Raw genomic sequence first — 16,656 nt, forward strand, 5'->3', positions numbered from 1 at the left:
CCCAACGTCTGAGGCGTCTGTCTGGAGGACAAAGGGTCGGGAGTGGTCCGGGGAGATGAGGACGGGGTGGCTAGTGATGGCCCGTTTTAATTCTTTAATGGCCGTTCGCACAGCAAGGGAGGGGGTGGACAGGGCAGCTTTCGGAGTGTTTTTCTGTAGGAGGTCCGTAAGGGGAGTTGAAATTTCTGCATAATGGGGAATGAACCTACGGTAGTAGCCTAGCAAGCCCAGAAACGCTCGAACTTCCTTTTTTGTTGTTGGTAAGGGGGCTTGTTGTATGGCTCTGATCTTTTCGTCCTGGGGTTCGATGCACCCATCGCCTATAACGAACCCCAGGTATCGTACTCTATGGAAAGCGGCTCGGGACTTCTTTGCATTGACATGTAGACCAGCCTGTTGGAGGGAGCCTAATACCTCGCGTATGTCCTCTAGATGACGTTCCCAAGTGGGACTATGGATGACAATATCGTCGAGGTATGCGGAGGAAAAGGCTTGATGAGGTTTCAGTATGGTGTTCATCAACCTCTGAAAGGTGGCTGGTGCCCCGTGTAACCCAAAGGGGAGGACTGTGAACTCGAAAAGACCGTCAGGTGTGGAGAAGGCGGTCTTTTCCTGATCCGAGGACCGTAATGGTACCTGCCAATAACCTTTGGTCAAGTCCAGTGTGGTTATATATCGAGCCTCCCCCAGTCGCTCTACAAGATCATCCACTCTGGGTATGGGGTACGCGTCCAGTTTTGATATGGCATTTACTTGTCTCAAGTCAATGCAAAACCGGATCGAACCGTCGGGTTTTGGCACCAGAACTATGGGAGAATTCCAGTTACTTGTTGAGGGACGGATGATTCCCATTTGTAACATCTGTCGTATTTCCTCGGAAACAGCTTGTTTTCGGGAGGCGGGAAGCCGATATGGCCTTTGTTTTACTGTCTTCCCTGCCTAGGTCTCGATACTGTGTTCGATAAGGTTGGTTTTCCCAGGTTGGTCTGAAAAAAGGGTTTGGAAGTTGGTTAATGTTTGCAATAACTCCTCCCTTTGGTGTGGGGTTAAGCTCTCGTTAATAGGTAGGTGAGATAGAGTGCAGGGGTCCGGGGTTAAGGTCTGTACCAGCTGGTTGGGTATTGGTGGGGGTCCCAGCCATTTCTTTAAGAGATTTATGTGGTACGTCTGAATCTTTTTTGGACCTAGGCGGACTTGACAGGTGGTGGCTCCCAGAGTTTTAATGACCTCAAAGGGACCTTTCCATTCCGTCCTAACGGAAGAAAGGGAGGAGGGTATATGGACTAAGACCCAGTCTCCCACCTGCAGGGTTCGTAGCTTTTTCCCTTTGTCGTACTGTTGTTTCTGCAGGGCCTGTTTTCTATCCAATTTGGCGTGGGCTAAGTCTCGAAGTTTACCTATTTTCGCCCGCAGTTGCTGGGTGTACTCTAGCATGTCCTGGGTATCATTTTGTCCTTTCTCCCAGGCTTCCCTGGTCATTTCAAGAAGTGTTCGGGGTTGTCTCCCGTACAGTAGCTCAAACGAAGAACACCCTAAACTGCTCTGTACTTGACCCCGGATAACAAAAAGGGCAAGGGGAAGCAGGCGGTCCCAATCCTTTCCCTCCCCAGACAAGAGCTTTTTTAATGTGAGTTTCAGGGTCCCATTATACCTTTCTACTAGGCCATCGGTTTGAGGATGGTAGACCGAGGTTTTTATATGTCGTACATCTAGGGTCTTGCATATTTGGGCCATCATCTTGGAGACAAACGGGGTGCCTTGATCTGTTAGGATTTGGCGAGGGAATCCCACCCTAGAGAAGTATTCTATTAGTTTGTCCGAGATGTTTGTGGTAGTGGGGGCTCGAAGGGGAAATGCATCAGGGAAACGGGTACAGTAGTCTACCAGTACCAGCACGTACTGAAATCCCTTCGGGGAAGGGGCCCGATGAGGTCCACCCCCACCCTGTCAAAGGGTTGTCCTATTATAGGCAGAGGTTGTAGAGGGGCCTGTGGGGGTGTATAGGGATTCGTTTTCTGACATATGGGACATTCACTGCAGTATTTCTTGGTTTGTGCGTATATACCGGGCCAGTAGAAAAGTCGTAGGAGTCCTTGTGTGGTTTTCTCAGCCCCCATGTGACCGGCAAGGAGGTGGGAATGTGCGAAGAATAGTATTTGTTCCCGAAAGTCTTGAGGGACCAAGAGCTGAGGGTGCTCGCCGGGTCCCGGTAGCCTATACAACAAATCGTTGTTGATTTGGAATTTAGGGTAGGACCGGTTTGTGGGTTGTCGGGCTTCCGACCAAGCATGCGTGAGGGAGGCGTCGTTGCTTTGTGCCCAATGGAAGTCCCTATCAGACACCCATGGTTCTTGTGTTAAGAGTGCACCAGAGACGGGAGAGTTTGAGGACGTTGCCCTTTTCCCTCGTAGTACCTGTTGAAAAAACGAGAGAAAGGCAGGATTGTCGGTACCTATGATCAATTTTTCGGGTAGAGTGTCCAAGACCCCAACTACCACTGACGAAGGAACCCCTCTTCTTGGTTGCAAGGTAACCCGTGCTACCGGATAGGGACGGACGTCTCCGTGTACACAGCGGATGAGGACCTTCCTGCCAGGGAGAAGTTGGAAAGGGGACACGAGGGAAGCCCGTATCACGGATTGTCGACAACCCGAGTCGAGAAGAGCCTTGACTTGTACCCCATTCAGACATAAACTTACATAAAAGGAGGTTCCCATCTCAGCTGTGTACATGAGGTTCTGAGGAAGGTAACTAACGTCCATCGGCTCTTCTGTTTTCTTACGTGGACAAAAGCGAGCCATATGGCCCCACTCCCCACAATCAAAGCACTGGGGGGCTCTAAAAGGAGGATCGCTTCTTTGGGGTCGTATTCTTTCCGGTTCCTTGATAGGCCGTAGGGGTTTTCTAGGGGCAGGAGCTGGCCTCGGCTTTTCAGGTTCCCAAGGAGAGGTCCGAGGCTGTGCGCAAGAAAAGGCGGTTGCTAGTTCCACTGCTTGTTCAGCAGTGAGGTTTGCATGTTGTCGCAACCACCTTTGCGTTGAAAAGGGTAGAGCGTCCAGAAATTGTTCCAATATCACCGCCCCCATGACCTCCTCTTTTGACCATTCTGCTGGTTTTAACCACTTCTCTGCTGCTAGCTTCAGCTTATAGTATAGGGTTTTTGGAGTGTCTGCAGGGGTTCCCTTTTCCTTCCGGAACCGTAGTCTGTAGGCTTCCGTGTCCATACCTAAGTGGTCTAGAATGAGGGTCTTGACATCTTCATATGGGGTGACCCCGCCAGCATTTGCCACCTGATAGGCTGCCTGTGCTTCCCCTGTCAAGAGAGGAGCCAAAAAGAACGGCCATTTGCTTACAGGCCAGCCTGAGGCCCGGGCAGCCCTCTCGAAATTCAATAAGAACGCGTCCGGATCTTCTCCGGGTACGTATTTCTGTAAGGATACTGTGGAAAGGGCGGACACCCCCTTGGATAGCCTCTGGCCCGTAGAGGTTGTGGCCGGGTCTTCCACTACTTTTATCAGGGTCTCCATCTGAGCCTTCATAAGGTCCTTGAATGTGTCTCTATCGGCCTGAGCGGAGGTCAGTTGACGCTCCACAGCCCATTCGAGCTTCTTCTGGCCCTCGACGATGTGCTGTATTAGATTCTCCATGGGGACTTAGGTGCAAGAGGTCAAGGTGCCCGCATTCTCCACCATATGTCGACGGCTGAAGAAGTGACCCAACAGCGACTGTTTGTATGTGAGGTATTATTTATTTTGTGACCAAAAACATAGTCATTTCTTCCAGTAAAGCCCTCGCACAGCAAACAGGTTTCTCCACCATGTGCTCTTTCTCTTCTAGGACAGCTCGTCCGGTTTAAAGCTTGGTTATCAGCTTGGGCTCCCAGGCATTAAGGAAACAAAAGAAAGGAGACACGTGTCAGTGATTCGGCCTCTTTCAGTCGTGTCAGGGAAAAGGGGGTGAGGAGGCTTTCCACCCGGCTACTATTAATGGGAGTCTGTGAGGGGGGCGTCCGTCACCAACACAGGGAGTTTGGGGCTGCTTTTCTTCTCTGTATCGCGCGTGTGCTGCGCCGAAGCAGGCGTTCCTCTACCCCGGCTTTCCGGACTCCCTCCCCGCCTCCCACGGCCCTCGCAAGCGGTGCCGCACCTGGGTGAGCCATGTCCCCCCTGGGGAGTGGCTGGGCGAAGAGCCGGATCGTTGGCCTCCTGGCTTGCCGGTCTTCGGTTCTACGGTCGTCTGCTCGCTCTTCGGGTCTCTCTCTGTCTTCTCCTCCGCTCGTCCCACGCCTGCCTCCTTCGGGATACTTCCCTCTTCCTCTCCAGTTGGCCAATCTTTATCGGGCAAAGGCGCTCCGTGGCTCCGCCCCCAAACGCTCGTCACGGGAGATTCCTCCTCGGTCTTAAAGGGCCAGTGGCCCGCAACAGGTAGTTGTATCGGTCCTGCTGAGGCGGTCTCCCAATCCAGGGGCTGAAATGGTAAAGAAGGGTTCGTAATGTCACCTCGGGCCGGATTCGATTCGTGGAGGGTCGGACTCTGACATGTAGTCCGGTTTGAAACCCGATTGGGTATCGTGGAGCAGGGAGTTTGTTTCTAGGTAGTGTGATAGTTGTTTTTGAACAGCTTTCTCAAGTACTTTGGCGGGTTTGGGTAAAAGTGAGATCGGCCTGTAGTTGTTTAGGCAGGAAGGGTCTAAGCCTGTTTTTTTTTGGATTGGGATTAGTAATGCATGTTTCCAGGCGGAGGGCACAACACCGGAGATTAAAGGGGAGTTCCAGATTTCGAGAAGGGGATTGATGATTAGGGGGGCGATTTCATTCATAATTAATGCCGGGGCTGGGTCCAGGGGAGAGCCTGATTTACATTCCAGAAAAATCTTCAGGGCAAGTTCCTTAGTTAGTGGTTGGAATGCTGTGAATTCATGATTGCAGTTAGAGGCGGGGTCTTCGGTAATGTTGGGGCCATTCTGAAGGATAGTTGCCGCAATATTAGCAATTTTTTCTTCAAAGAAGTTTGAAAGTTTTTCACTCCGGGCTTGGAACATAGGAACAGGGGAGGACAATGCACTGGGATGAGTGAAATCTTTTACTATATTAAAAAGGGACTTGGTCGAGTTTTTTGCCTTGGCAATAGTATCTGAAAAGTAGGTGCACATGGAGTTGCGTTTGAGTTTGCGAAACTCTTTAAGGCCTTGTTGGTAAAGGGCCTTGGCTTCCGGGTCATAGTGCTGCCTCCAAAGTCGTTCCATCTTTTTGCACTTGCTTCTGTATGCCCTGAGATCTTGAGTGAACCATGGGGCAGAAGGTTTTTGTCTGCGGGAGGTAAGGGTTTGTAAAGGGGCAATTTTCTCTATGGCGGACGTAAGGTCGTTGTCAAATATACGTACCGCTACGTCGAGATCGTCCAGTAGGGGGTTTAGACTGTTGAGGTATTTTTGCTCTAAGGTAGTTAATGAGAGCTTGTGCCATTTCCTGCCTTGTGTTCTAATGGCGGACTCCTGTTTGACAATTTGGGCCAAGGGGACCTCGAAAGGTATTAAGTGATGGTCAGACCAAGTTAAAGGTAAGGGGGGGAGGGTTTTAAGATTCTCGCAGTTCGAAAAAATGAGGTCGAGGGTGTGTCCTGCGGAATGAGAGGGGCCTATAACCTTTTGTGACATATTTAAATTTTGCATAGATTCCAGGAGCTGAGAGGCGCGGTTGCAGTTGCTTACGTCCATATGATGGTTGAAATCTCCTAATACCATGAAGTGGGGATGTTTAAGAGAGAGATCTGCCGTGATTGCCAATAACTCTGAAATGGCAGGTTGGGGAGTGTTCGGGGGGTTATAAGATCCCTGAGGAGATGGCTGTGGAGGAGTCTGTGATTGAGAAGTATAGAGCTTCTATAGGCTTGATGTTAGAGATTTTCCTGGATGTAATTTTCAGGTGATTCTTTAGGATCACAGCGATTCCTCCACCCGTTTTGGTGCCTTCACGGCTTAGTCCGGTAAAGCTGTAACCGGTTGGTATAGCTAGGGCGATGTCTGGGTTGGAGGAGTCTTTAGTCCAGGTCTCAGTTAAGAATAATGCATCCCAGGATGTGGAGGACAGTAGAAGCCAGATGTCATTGGCGTGACAGGATAGGGAGCGGCAGTTCGCTAAACCCATGAAATAGGTTTTTGCCGGAGGGGGCTTATTGGTTGCGGGTTTGCGGAGGCGAGTCCAGTCGGGGCATAGGGAGAAAGGGCAATTTAGGCATTTGTGCAGGAAAGGGCTGGGTAGGGGGAGGTTGCAGGAGGTGGGAGATGAGCAGGATGTCTTACCTAGGTCTAGGAGCTGTGATCTGGTCCAGGTTAGTCTCTGAGCGGGATGAGGACTAACATTATGGTTGGCCCTAGGCCCGGAGCTGGCGCGGACGGGCGCAGACGGGCTTGCCTTAGGCGCGCCTTCGGCGCGCAATCCTCGCGCCCACTGCGCTCGCCCGCTGCGCGTCCGAGATATACACATAATTTATAGTGGGAGGCTGACGGGGGAGAGGGGCGTGGCCTCGTAAACGTGGGCGTGGCCTTAGCGTGCGGCGGGAAATGGCGGCAATGTTAGAATCGATAGAGTGTCCTCGGCAGTGCTAAGATCTGCTGCGAGGCTGTGGGCAGGAGGCTTGAAATGAGGAACGGTGAGGTTCTTTAGTTCAACACACACACATTCACTCGTGATTTTCCTTTCGATTTTAAAAAACAAAGTAATTACTGTTGTGACTCTCAAAGATTAAAATTAGAGTGCTCGTTGCCTGTGGCTCCCGGCTTCCGCATCAGGAGATATGAACTTCTGTCAGGACGCTGGGTTTTCGCGTCTTTTATAGTCCAGGGGCGTGGCCTCGTAAAAGTGGGCGTGGCCTTAGGGTGCGGCGGGAAATGGCGGCAATGTTAGAATCGATAGAGTGTCCTCGGCAGCGCTAAGATCTGCTGCGAGGCTGTGGGCAGGAGGCTTGAAATGAGGAACGGTGAGGTTCTTTAGTTCAACACACACACATTCACTCGTGATTTTCCTTTGATTTTAAAAAACAAAGTAATTACTGTCGTGACTCTCAAAGATTAAAATTAGAGTGCTCGTTGCCTGTGGCTCCCGGCTTCCGCCTCAGGAGATATGAAAATCAGTCTTGACCCTGTTTCCTATGGAAACAATGCAGCTCAAACTGCCAAGGTGACCCCAGTCCTAGGTGTTAGGAGTGATTGCCAGTGGCTGAGATTAATTAAAGCATTCCATTCATCACCTTGTTGTTCTTGCGGTTGATGCCCTGAGTGCAACGGGTATGCCCAGACATGGGTCCAGTGCCCACTGTGCCACTAGAATCAACCTATACCTGGTTGAAGAGTCTATAATAAGGGTGAAACTGGACCAAGGTTGCTTGTATTCTTTTTTAGGGAAGACCTTGCGTGGCAGTTCATGTTGGACTGTTAATTCAAGCATTCCATCCATCACCTTGTTGTAGCAGTTGAATTTAAGTCAGCTGTTCTATCAGGAAAGCTATTATTGTGTGGCTAATATCTTTGGCCCCATTTGACGTATCTGCACAAAACGTTCCATAAAGGTGCTACTTTTTGACTAGTTTACACATCGAAAGTTTCAGGGTGATCTGTCAAGCGGGGCTGAGATCAAAGGGGGGTTCGAAACACAAAATCCCCATGCATTTTCCATGGACTTCTTTAAGTACGAAATTACACCACATTTCGCAGGAAGCTAGCCTGTGCTTTTTGTGATTTGGTGTAAATCCGTTTTGTAGTTTTTAACATCAGCGATGTCATAAAGGATGTCATAGAACATGTCATGAGTGGTGTAATATGTATGTTCATAAGCAGTGCATGGTGGGGGCACAAGTTATATTTAGCTCGGCTAACTATCACTGGTGAACTTTTGCGTATTCTGGAAAATGTATATTTACCAAGGATAACATTGAAATGTGATATATAATGTTTATAGTATCATCAGATCTGTGTGTATTGTGGAGGTGGAGTTGGAAAATGGATATAAAAAATTCCACAGTGTGAATATGTTCAACTTTCTGTCTGTTATAGGGCTTACACACACTGCAGTGATGGAGTTGGAAAATTGACTCAAAAATACTCCATAGTGGAAATTACATTAATGTTTTAGTTGCTTAGGGGCTGTGGAAAGCAAGAAATGACATGAACTAGACATATGTGTGTGTATATATATATATATATATATATATATATATATATATATATATATATATATATATATATATATATATATATATATATATATATATATATATATAAAAGAGCCACCATGAATGTAAGATAAGCACAGTGGAAGGCGTTTTGCCGAAGCCCGTATATATTATGCAGTGACGGTTGCCACTGGGTAGCTATAATTAGGTCAGCGGTTCCATAGAAAAAGCTGTTATTGTGTTGCTGTTAACTTTAGCCCCATTTGACAAAACGTTCTAAAAAGGTGCTACTTTTTGACTAGTTTCTTTTATGGATGCCCTGGTTTTGCACAAGGGCACCCAACTAAGGCTCAGGGGTATAGGATTCCCAGGGCCACTGTTGACTCAGGGAGAGGGGGGGCACACACCCCTCCACTTAAAAAAACTTCTTGTGGATAGAGTACCCAGGGTCCTAAAGGCTCAAGGAGGGGACCTGCATTCCCCCTTTCCTTAACTTAGGAAAGCAGCCAGAGGGATGGCGTATCTGGGGTCCATAGAGGCTCAGGGAGGGGGGCTGCAAGTCCCCCTCCCCTTAATTAAAGAAAACCAGGAACCTAAAGATGCATGCCCCCTTCCCCAATATTTCTAAGCATTAAAAATTGCAGGCACCTGTGATGGGTACTGGCAGGGAAGTCCTGAGGCTCGCCCCACCACCTCCTCCCAAAAAAGAGGACTGGGTGTCCTGTTTGGGCACTGCTACACCTCAAATTATTTTTGTTTTAAATTAGTGATAAATTAGCTGCAGGACCCGCTTCTTTATTATTTCCTGCTTCTAGGAAGGAGCAACCCAAAATCCCCTAGTGAAGGCACTCTTGCATGCTTGTGGAGATGCAGGGGCCCCACTAAGCATTTTTTTAATGTTGTGGGGAGCTGCAGGCAGGGGCGGCCGGCATGGCTCGCAGGTGTGGGGGTCGTCACAAAGGGGGTCGTGGGGTTTAGAAATGTAAAAAACAAAAAAACACTTACCTCGAGGCCCGGTACCTCTTCTTCTGTGCTCCTGCTCTCTTGTGTCCGCTTCCAGGAACAGGAAGCAAGCAGTCAGTCTCCCTCCCCCAAGCCAATCTTAACGCTGCAATTGCAGCGTTGTGATTGGTCTGAGCTCAGCCAGGGGCTGTAGGGGTGGGCATGTACTCCATGTAGGCTCTAATACAGCCTGCATGGAGAACAGGGAAGTGTGCATGACTGCTTTGGTCAGCCCGAGAGGGCCGCCTACAATGTCCGTGGCCTCAAACGCTCTGTTCTACGCAAATTTCCCCCCCTCTGAGCAGGTATTGGGCTCTTACAAGAAACCCACCTACTATAGTTATACCACTCCCGCTTAATATCCAAAGATTATCCAGGTCAATATTTCTCCTCAGGTCACAAAAAGACAGCAGGGGCGGGCATCCTAATCCATCAACACTGCCCACTAATGGTAGATGGAAACTTCAGGATGCCTGTGGGAGGTGAGTGGCTATAGGGGCTTGCTGCAAAGCCTACTGCGTACACTAGATTCGGGCTACAACCCCAATCAAGAGCCATTTTTGACAAATGTAATTCATACCCTATCAGCCCGGTCGAACACACCTCTAATTATTGGAGGAGTTGTCAGCCTGGTTCTTGAACCCGCAGTTCATACTAAACAAGCAGGAAGGTGAGGTTCCACTGCCATATCCATTGCAGGTAAGGCGCTATTAGAAGAAATACAACTTGTAGACACATGGAGAACCAGCCACCCACTTACCTGGGACTATTCATACTCTGGGGCATACACTAGACTTGACTACATTCTTCTAGATAAGCGCTGTAGGAGGCTGGCTTAGTATATGGTTAACACATATTTAAGTGAAGTAACTTGCACTAATCCAGGCAACCTTTTTGTTTGTTGAAATATTTTTATTAACATTTCTGTAATAGAAACTCATTGCATTGCATTACATGTGAAATTGACGTCATTTCATGTGATAATCGACATTGGGCATTACAATCTTTTCTCTGGATTGACATCTATCTTGCACTCAATACGATAGTTTCGGTAACCAATGTCAACATTGAACTGGGTGGTGAAACTGGGGTAGTATTCTTAGGACCTTGAGCATATGGGACAGACGGGGTGCCGGGGCTTTTGTAATCCTGCTGGCAGGTGTGACAGAGTTCTGCTACGGAGAGCCGTCCAGCCGTCGTTATTCGTCTAGCTGTCTTGTGTGGTACGTGATTGCTGTGTCGTGCTTCGTTATGTGTCTATTGCTGTTTAAGTGGTGATGCGTGCGCTTTCAGTCTGGCCTTGTGTTTGCGAGTCAACTGGGGCTTGCGTGGAGTTGTCTGACTCGTCACGTGTGGGATGCTGTTTGAATTGATGCAACAATAGGGGCCACTCCATGTATATGGGGTGTTTGCGCATCCCTTTTACCTCCTCCTTCCTAAGTGTTTCCTTCTCCGCTGATGCCCATTTGTGTACTGCTCTCACCCATGCCGCTATCGGGGGACCCGTAGGGGACCGCCAGCACATTGCTATGCCTCTTTTTGGTAGGAGCGTTGCTAGTGATATGAAGCGGTTGTGCTGTTTACGTCTCTGGAAGACTCCTAGTGCGCAGGCCTCCCAAGTGTTCATGAGTAAGACCCGTAAGATCTATGAGTGTATCGTGGATCGTTTGCCAGTATGATTGTAGTGTAGTGCAGCTCCAGAACATGTGGCGGAAGACGGCATCCGGTGACCGACATCTGGGGCATAGGAATTGGTTGTCCGGATAAAACCGTTGAAGAGGCGCGGGTGTTTGGTATGCTCTATATAGGATATAGAATTGGACATTTTTTAAACGTGCATTTCTGGATACCTTTTTAGGGTATTCAAGGGCCGTTTCCCATTCTTTGTCGGGCAATTGACGCCTCAACTCTTCCTCCCATGTGAGCCGCAGGGCTTCTAGGGGTTTGTGTATGAGTTCACGTATGGCTTTATAAAGCCAGGTGATTAGGTGTCGTCCCACCCCCATGTGCATGATCGTGTGAACGACCGAATGGGTGGCTGGCTCTCCTGCCGACAGATCGGGATATGGCCGAAAGCTTTCTATGAGCTGTCTGTGAAGTACAAATTGGCCGGGAGGGAGGTCATATTCATACATTATTTGACTAAATGGTCTCAGCTGTCCGTCCTCGAACAGGGACTCTATCTCAGTCAGAGAGTGTTCTGTCCAGATGTGGAGCATGTCTGGTATATAGTACATTTCTCGTCTGGGCCAGTCAACAAGCGGTAGTAGAGGGGAGTATAGTGGTTGTCCCGCCGACATCCGATGTATCCTCTGCATACACCTGCGGGCCACCGACACTTGTATCGGGTATATGCGCCGCGGTTTGATACCTGGTAGTAATAGACGACGGAGTTCTGGGATGGGAGTACGGCCGGTCGCCGTATGTGTCTCAGCCATGTGTCTGCCTGCCGTCCAGTAGGACAACCACTGCTGTTGCGACGCCAGGAAGTACGATTCAAAAGAGGGTGCGCCTTGTCCTCACTGTGTGGTGGGCAATTGTAACTTGGCAAGTGCTATCCTGTGTCTGCCTGCTCCCCATATTATTGTACTGAGGAGCGAGTCTAAATCACGGAAGAATGCTCTGGGTGGGTTACCCGCAGATTTGTGAAGTGATACAATAGCCGAGGAACTTTTATCATCTTGACTAAGGCCCCTCGGCCAACGGGAGTTTCTTCCAGAACCCGACCACCAATCTGATTCTGGCCAGCGCTCTGCGGTGATTGCCCTCAAATATGTTGGATGGGGAATGGTACAGACGTACCCCGAGGTAGCGGGGATCACTTACACTCCAGTGTAGGCCCTGCTCGCCCATCCTAACGTCCTGAGGGGCGAGGTCGGGGTGCAGTGGATAGACTGTGGACTTGTCCCAGTTTACTCTAAGGCTGGAGGCCTCTGAAATTCCACCAGTGTTGTCCATATGGATGTCTGTTGCTTGGTGATGTCCAGGATATATAATAATAGGTCATCTGCGTACATGGAGACACTATGCACGGTGTCCGCTAGGCGAATGCCCCAATTTTCCCCCTGTCGGCGCAGTTGTATGGCGAGGGGTTCTACCGCCAAGGCAAATAGCAATGGCGAGAGTGGGCAAAGGGTATGATATACATCGTGCCATGCAGATGCGTGAGGTGAGTTTGGTGTACAGGAGTAACGAATATGCCAGGAGGATGGGACCTATCCCCGTCCGATTTAGAACTAAGAATGGGTATGGCCATGTGAGAGTGTCAAAGGTCTTCTCGAGGTCTAAGATGAGACAGGCCGCTCTAGGGAACGTGGCTCTCACTTGATCTTAAATGTGAAATAATCGGCTTGTATTTTTAGACGTGTTTCTGCCTGGTACAAAACCACATTGGTCTGGGTGGACATGGGGTCGTAGAATTTGTGTGTAGCGGTCTGCCAGTATCTTCCCTAGCACTTTACAGTCGGCTGACAGCAGCGTGATGGGGCGGTAGGAGGCCATCTGGCGTGGGTCACGGTTGGGCGCGGGTCACGGTTGGGCATCAGGAAGGTTATGATAACTGATTCTCAAAGGGATCCTGGCAGTTCTCCCTTCTCTAGTGCGGCTGCAAACATTTCTACAAGGCGGGGAACCAACAGGGGGGAGAAGGTTGTGTAGTATTCCAAGGGGAAGCCATCCAATCGTGGTGCTTTGTTGTGTGCCAGTGCGCGGATTGCTTGGGTGATGTCAGTAGATTGTATCTAGCGCAGTTTGCTCTTCCTCCGTAATTTGTGGGATTGTCAGTGGGTCAAGGAAGTGATTCATCGCTTCTAGTCCAGTCTGTTCTGGATTGCGGTATACCTTAGTGTAATCCAGGCAACCTTTATGGTGATTTTAATGGTCTAAGACAACCATTGAAAGCTCTCTAAGTGGTAGCTGTGGAGAGCAGTGTTGAGGCTTAGTCCAGAAGGAGTGTAAAGCAGCTTGTTTTACCAGTACTAATCATAGAGTGTAGGTTAAGTGAAAAAGAACCACACAGTGTAGTTATAAAAATGTGTATTTATTATAAACACTCACTATCACAATATAAAATCTACCCGGAGATATAATCACAATACACACAATACTTCAGTAACAGAACAGGTAAGTAGCACAAATACCCAGTGGTCCCCAGGGTAGAACAAATCATAGGGGGAGAGCAAGACCCCTGACCTCCTGGTCAGAGATCTGCTCTCCCCCGCAGCTCTGCTGTCAAGTGCCCAGGTAGGTGTTGAGGCCCTCCTACACCCGCAGGCTCCTGCCTGCGCCTCATCCATGGTGGTCCAGTGGGAGAGCCTTTCTCTTCTGCTGGCCGCTGTTGTCTGTTTGACTTTGTGCCACCTAGCTGTCTATTTCTCTGTGCCCGTGCCTGTCTTTGTACCACTTTGCAATTTCAATGTGTTTTTCTCTGTCTCTCTTGCGACCGTGTCTGTCTTTGTGCCCCTTCTGTTTTTTCTTTCCCTCTTGTGCCCATGTCTGCTTTGTGCCTTTTTCTTTTCCTCTGTCTCTCTTGTGCCCGTTTTCTGCCTCTAAGCCCTCCTCGCCGCTGCTGGCCCAGTGGCCCCTGCCCGTTCTCGCTTTTCACCTCCCAGCTGCGCTTCCCTCCTCCCTCCCCTACTTAATGGCGGCTGCTGCGAGGGTGTGCAAGCAAGACCCCTGACCTCCTGGTCAGAGACCTGTTCTCCCACCGCAGCTCCGCTGTCAAGTGCCCACGTAGGTGTTGAAGCCCTCCTCCACCCGCAAGCTCCTGCCTGCACCTCATCCCTGGTGGTCTTCTGCTTCGCTCTTCTGGCCACTGTTGTCTCTGTTTGTCTTTGTGCCACCTAGCTGTCTATTTCTCTGTGCCCGTGTCTGTCTTTGTGCCACTTTGACGTTTCACTGTGTTTTTTTCTGTCTCTCTTGCTACAACTCCTGCACCCTCCTTGCACTCAACCCCGGAAGAAACATCTACTGCCAGAGATCGAGGCGGAACACCACCCACAACCAGTTCTCCTGCCTACACTGCCGACAATCCTTCACCATCAACAGCCCCCTCTCGACCGATGAACCCACGCCGGACTCCCGCACCACGGAAGCCCTGATGTGCATCTTCCTCAATGTGCGCTCCCTCCACAGACATGCCACGGAGATCTTTGACCTGCTCGATACCCTCTCGCCAGACATTGCCTTCTTCATGGAAACATGGACCAACGCCACCTCCGCCCCGACATCACCTCTGCCATCCCTGATGGATACAAGATCCAAAGAAAGGACCGCACCCACCACCCCGGAGGAGGACTTGCCATCGCACGCAAGATCTCCCTCCGACTCTCCACCACCAGCACTAGCGACCCCTTCTCTAACACAGAGCACTTCCACTTCCAGATCCAAACCCAGAACCATGCTGCACGTGACCCTCGTCTACAGACCTCCCGGACATCGCTCATCCGTTAACACCACCACCGCACCCGAACCTGCCCCGTGCCCGCCACAAAGGAACTGGAGCAAGATCAGAGGAACACCACCCTCCTCCACGACCCCCCCCCCTCCGCCACGACCGACGCCAACTCCGCAGCCAAAGAACTACACCCCTGAATCGCCGGCTGCGCTGACAAGCTCGCACCCATCCACCACCCCGTCAAACAGCACCCCCTGAAGGCCGCCTTGTTCACCACCGACCTCCAAGAAGCCAGGCTCTCCTGCAGACGCCTAGAGAAACATTGGCGGAATAGGAAAACCACCAAAGACCAGAACAACTACAGAAACGCCATGAATGAATACCACCAGCGCATAAGAACCACCAAGTGGACCTTCATCACGAACAAAATCCACACCAATGCAAGTAATGCAAAATAACTATTCAACATCATACAGCAATTCACCAAACCCCCCAGCGCAGCCATGGACGTCACCTTCTCAGGACCTCTGCAACAAGCTCAGCTCCTACTTCCACCTGAAAATCAAGGCCCTCTACGACACCTTCAGCAAACAGACTCCGGACAACACCCCCCTCTCCACCACCGACAACCAGCCGACCATCCCCCCTTGGAAACCTGCCACCACTGAAGACACCACCACGACCATGAAGAACACACACTCAGGAGTCCCCATGTACCCCTGCCTACCGCACATATACCACAGAGCCGCCATAGCACCTGAACTAGGCCAGACCATCAACGCCTCCCTCAAATCCGGCAACTTCCCTGACAACTGGAAGCGAGCAGAGGTCAAGCCCCACCTCAAGAAACCCTTGACTGACCTGACCGACCTGAAAAACTAACGGCCCATCTCTCTCCTTCCCTTCACAGCCAAAGTCACAGAGAGATTCATCAACGCTTAGCTGACCACCTTCATCGAAGAGAACGCCATCCTCGACCCATCCCAGTCTGGATTTCGCAGTAACCACAGCACTGAGACCGCCCTCCTTGCCGCCACCGACGACATCTTCATGCTACTCGACCAGGGCCACACTTCGGCCCTCATCCTACTAGACCTCTCCGCAGCCTTCAACACAGTCTCACATCGCACTCTTGCAGCCAGACTCCATGACGCCGGTATACAGGGGACTGCCCTGGACTGGATCCACTCCTTTCTCTCTGGCAGAACCCAAAGGATCAAACTCCCTCCCTTCCTCTCCGAACCTACAGAGATCAACTGTGGAGTACACCAAGGATCCTCGCTCAGCCCCGCGATCCTCAACATCTACACGGCCCCCCTCCCTGCCATCGTCAGACAGCATGGGCTCAGCATATTATCTTACGCCGACGACACCCTGCTCGTCCTCTCTCTCTCACGAAGAACCCAGAAGACACCAGACTATGCTTCCAAGAAGGAATGAAAGACGTCGCAGCCTGGTTGAGCGACAGCTGCATAAACCTTAACTCGGAGAAGACAGAGGTCCTCGTCCTTGGACCCTCCCTACTGCATGGGACAACTCCTGGTGGTCCTCTGCCCTCGAAACCCACCCACCCCGACGGACCACGCCTGGGTCCTCGGCATCATTCTATACACCTCCCTCACATTGACCCGCCAAATCGACACCGGCGCCTCCACTTGCTTCAACTCCCTCCACAAGACCTTCAAGTGGATCCCCCCCAAATGTAGAAAGACCGCCACCCACGCACTCATAACCAGCAGACTGGAATACAGTAACGCCCTCTATGCCGGAATCAACAAATCCCTGCAACACAAGATCCAAACCATCCGGCACACCGCAGCCAGACTCATCCCCGTAACCCCACAACACAAACACATGACCCAGCACCTACAAGACCTCCACTGGCTCCCCATCGAAAAGAGAGTAACCTCCAAGTTACTCACCCACGCCTACAAATCCCTCCACAACATCAGACCCAAATACTTCAACGAAAGAGTCTCCTTCCACGTACCTAAAAGGGACCTCCGCTCCGCCGACCTCACCCTGGCAGAGACCCCATGCACCCGCAGAACCAAAGCAGGTGGAAGAGCCTTCTCCCACATCACAGCAAG

At 50.5% G+C, this 16,656-nt stretch overlaps 1 protein-coding gene across 2 annotated transcripts in view; it reads left to right on the forward strand.

Annotated features, from left to right (window-relative positions):
• Positions 1–16,656, forward strand: part of ALPK3 (alpha kinase 3) — a 1,254,386-nt gene that overhangs the window by 1,000,057 nt on the left and 237,673 nt on the right. The window lies entirely within an intron of this gene.

Source organism: Triturus cristatus, chromosome 3_1 (assembly GCF_964204655.1).
Source record: "Triturus cristatus chromosome 3_1, aTriCri1.1, whole genome shotgun sequence".
Taxonomy (NCBI): domain Eukaryota; kingdom Metazoa; phylum Chordata; class Amphibia; order Caudata; family Salamandridae; genus Triturus; species Triturus cristatus.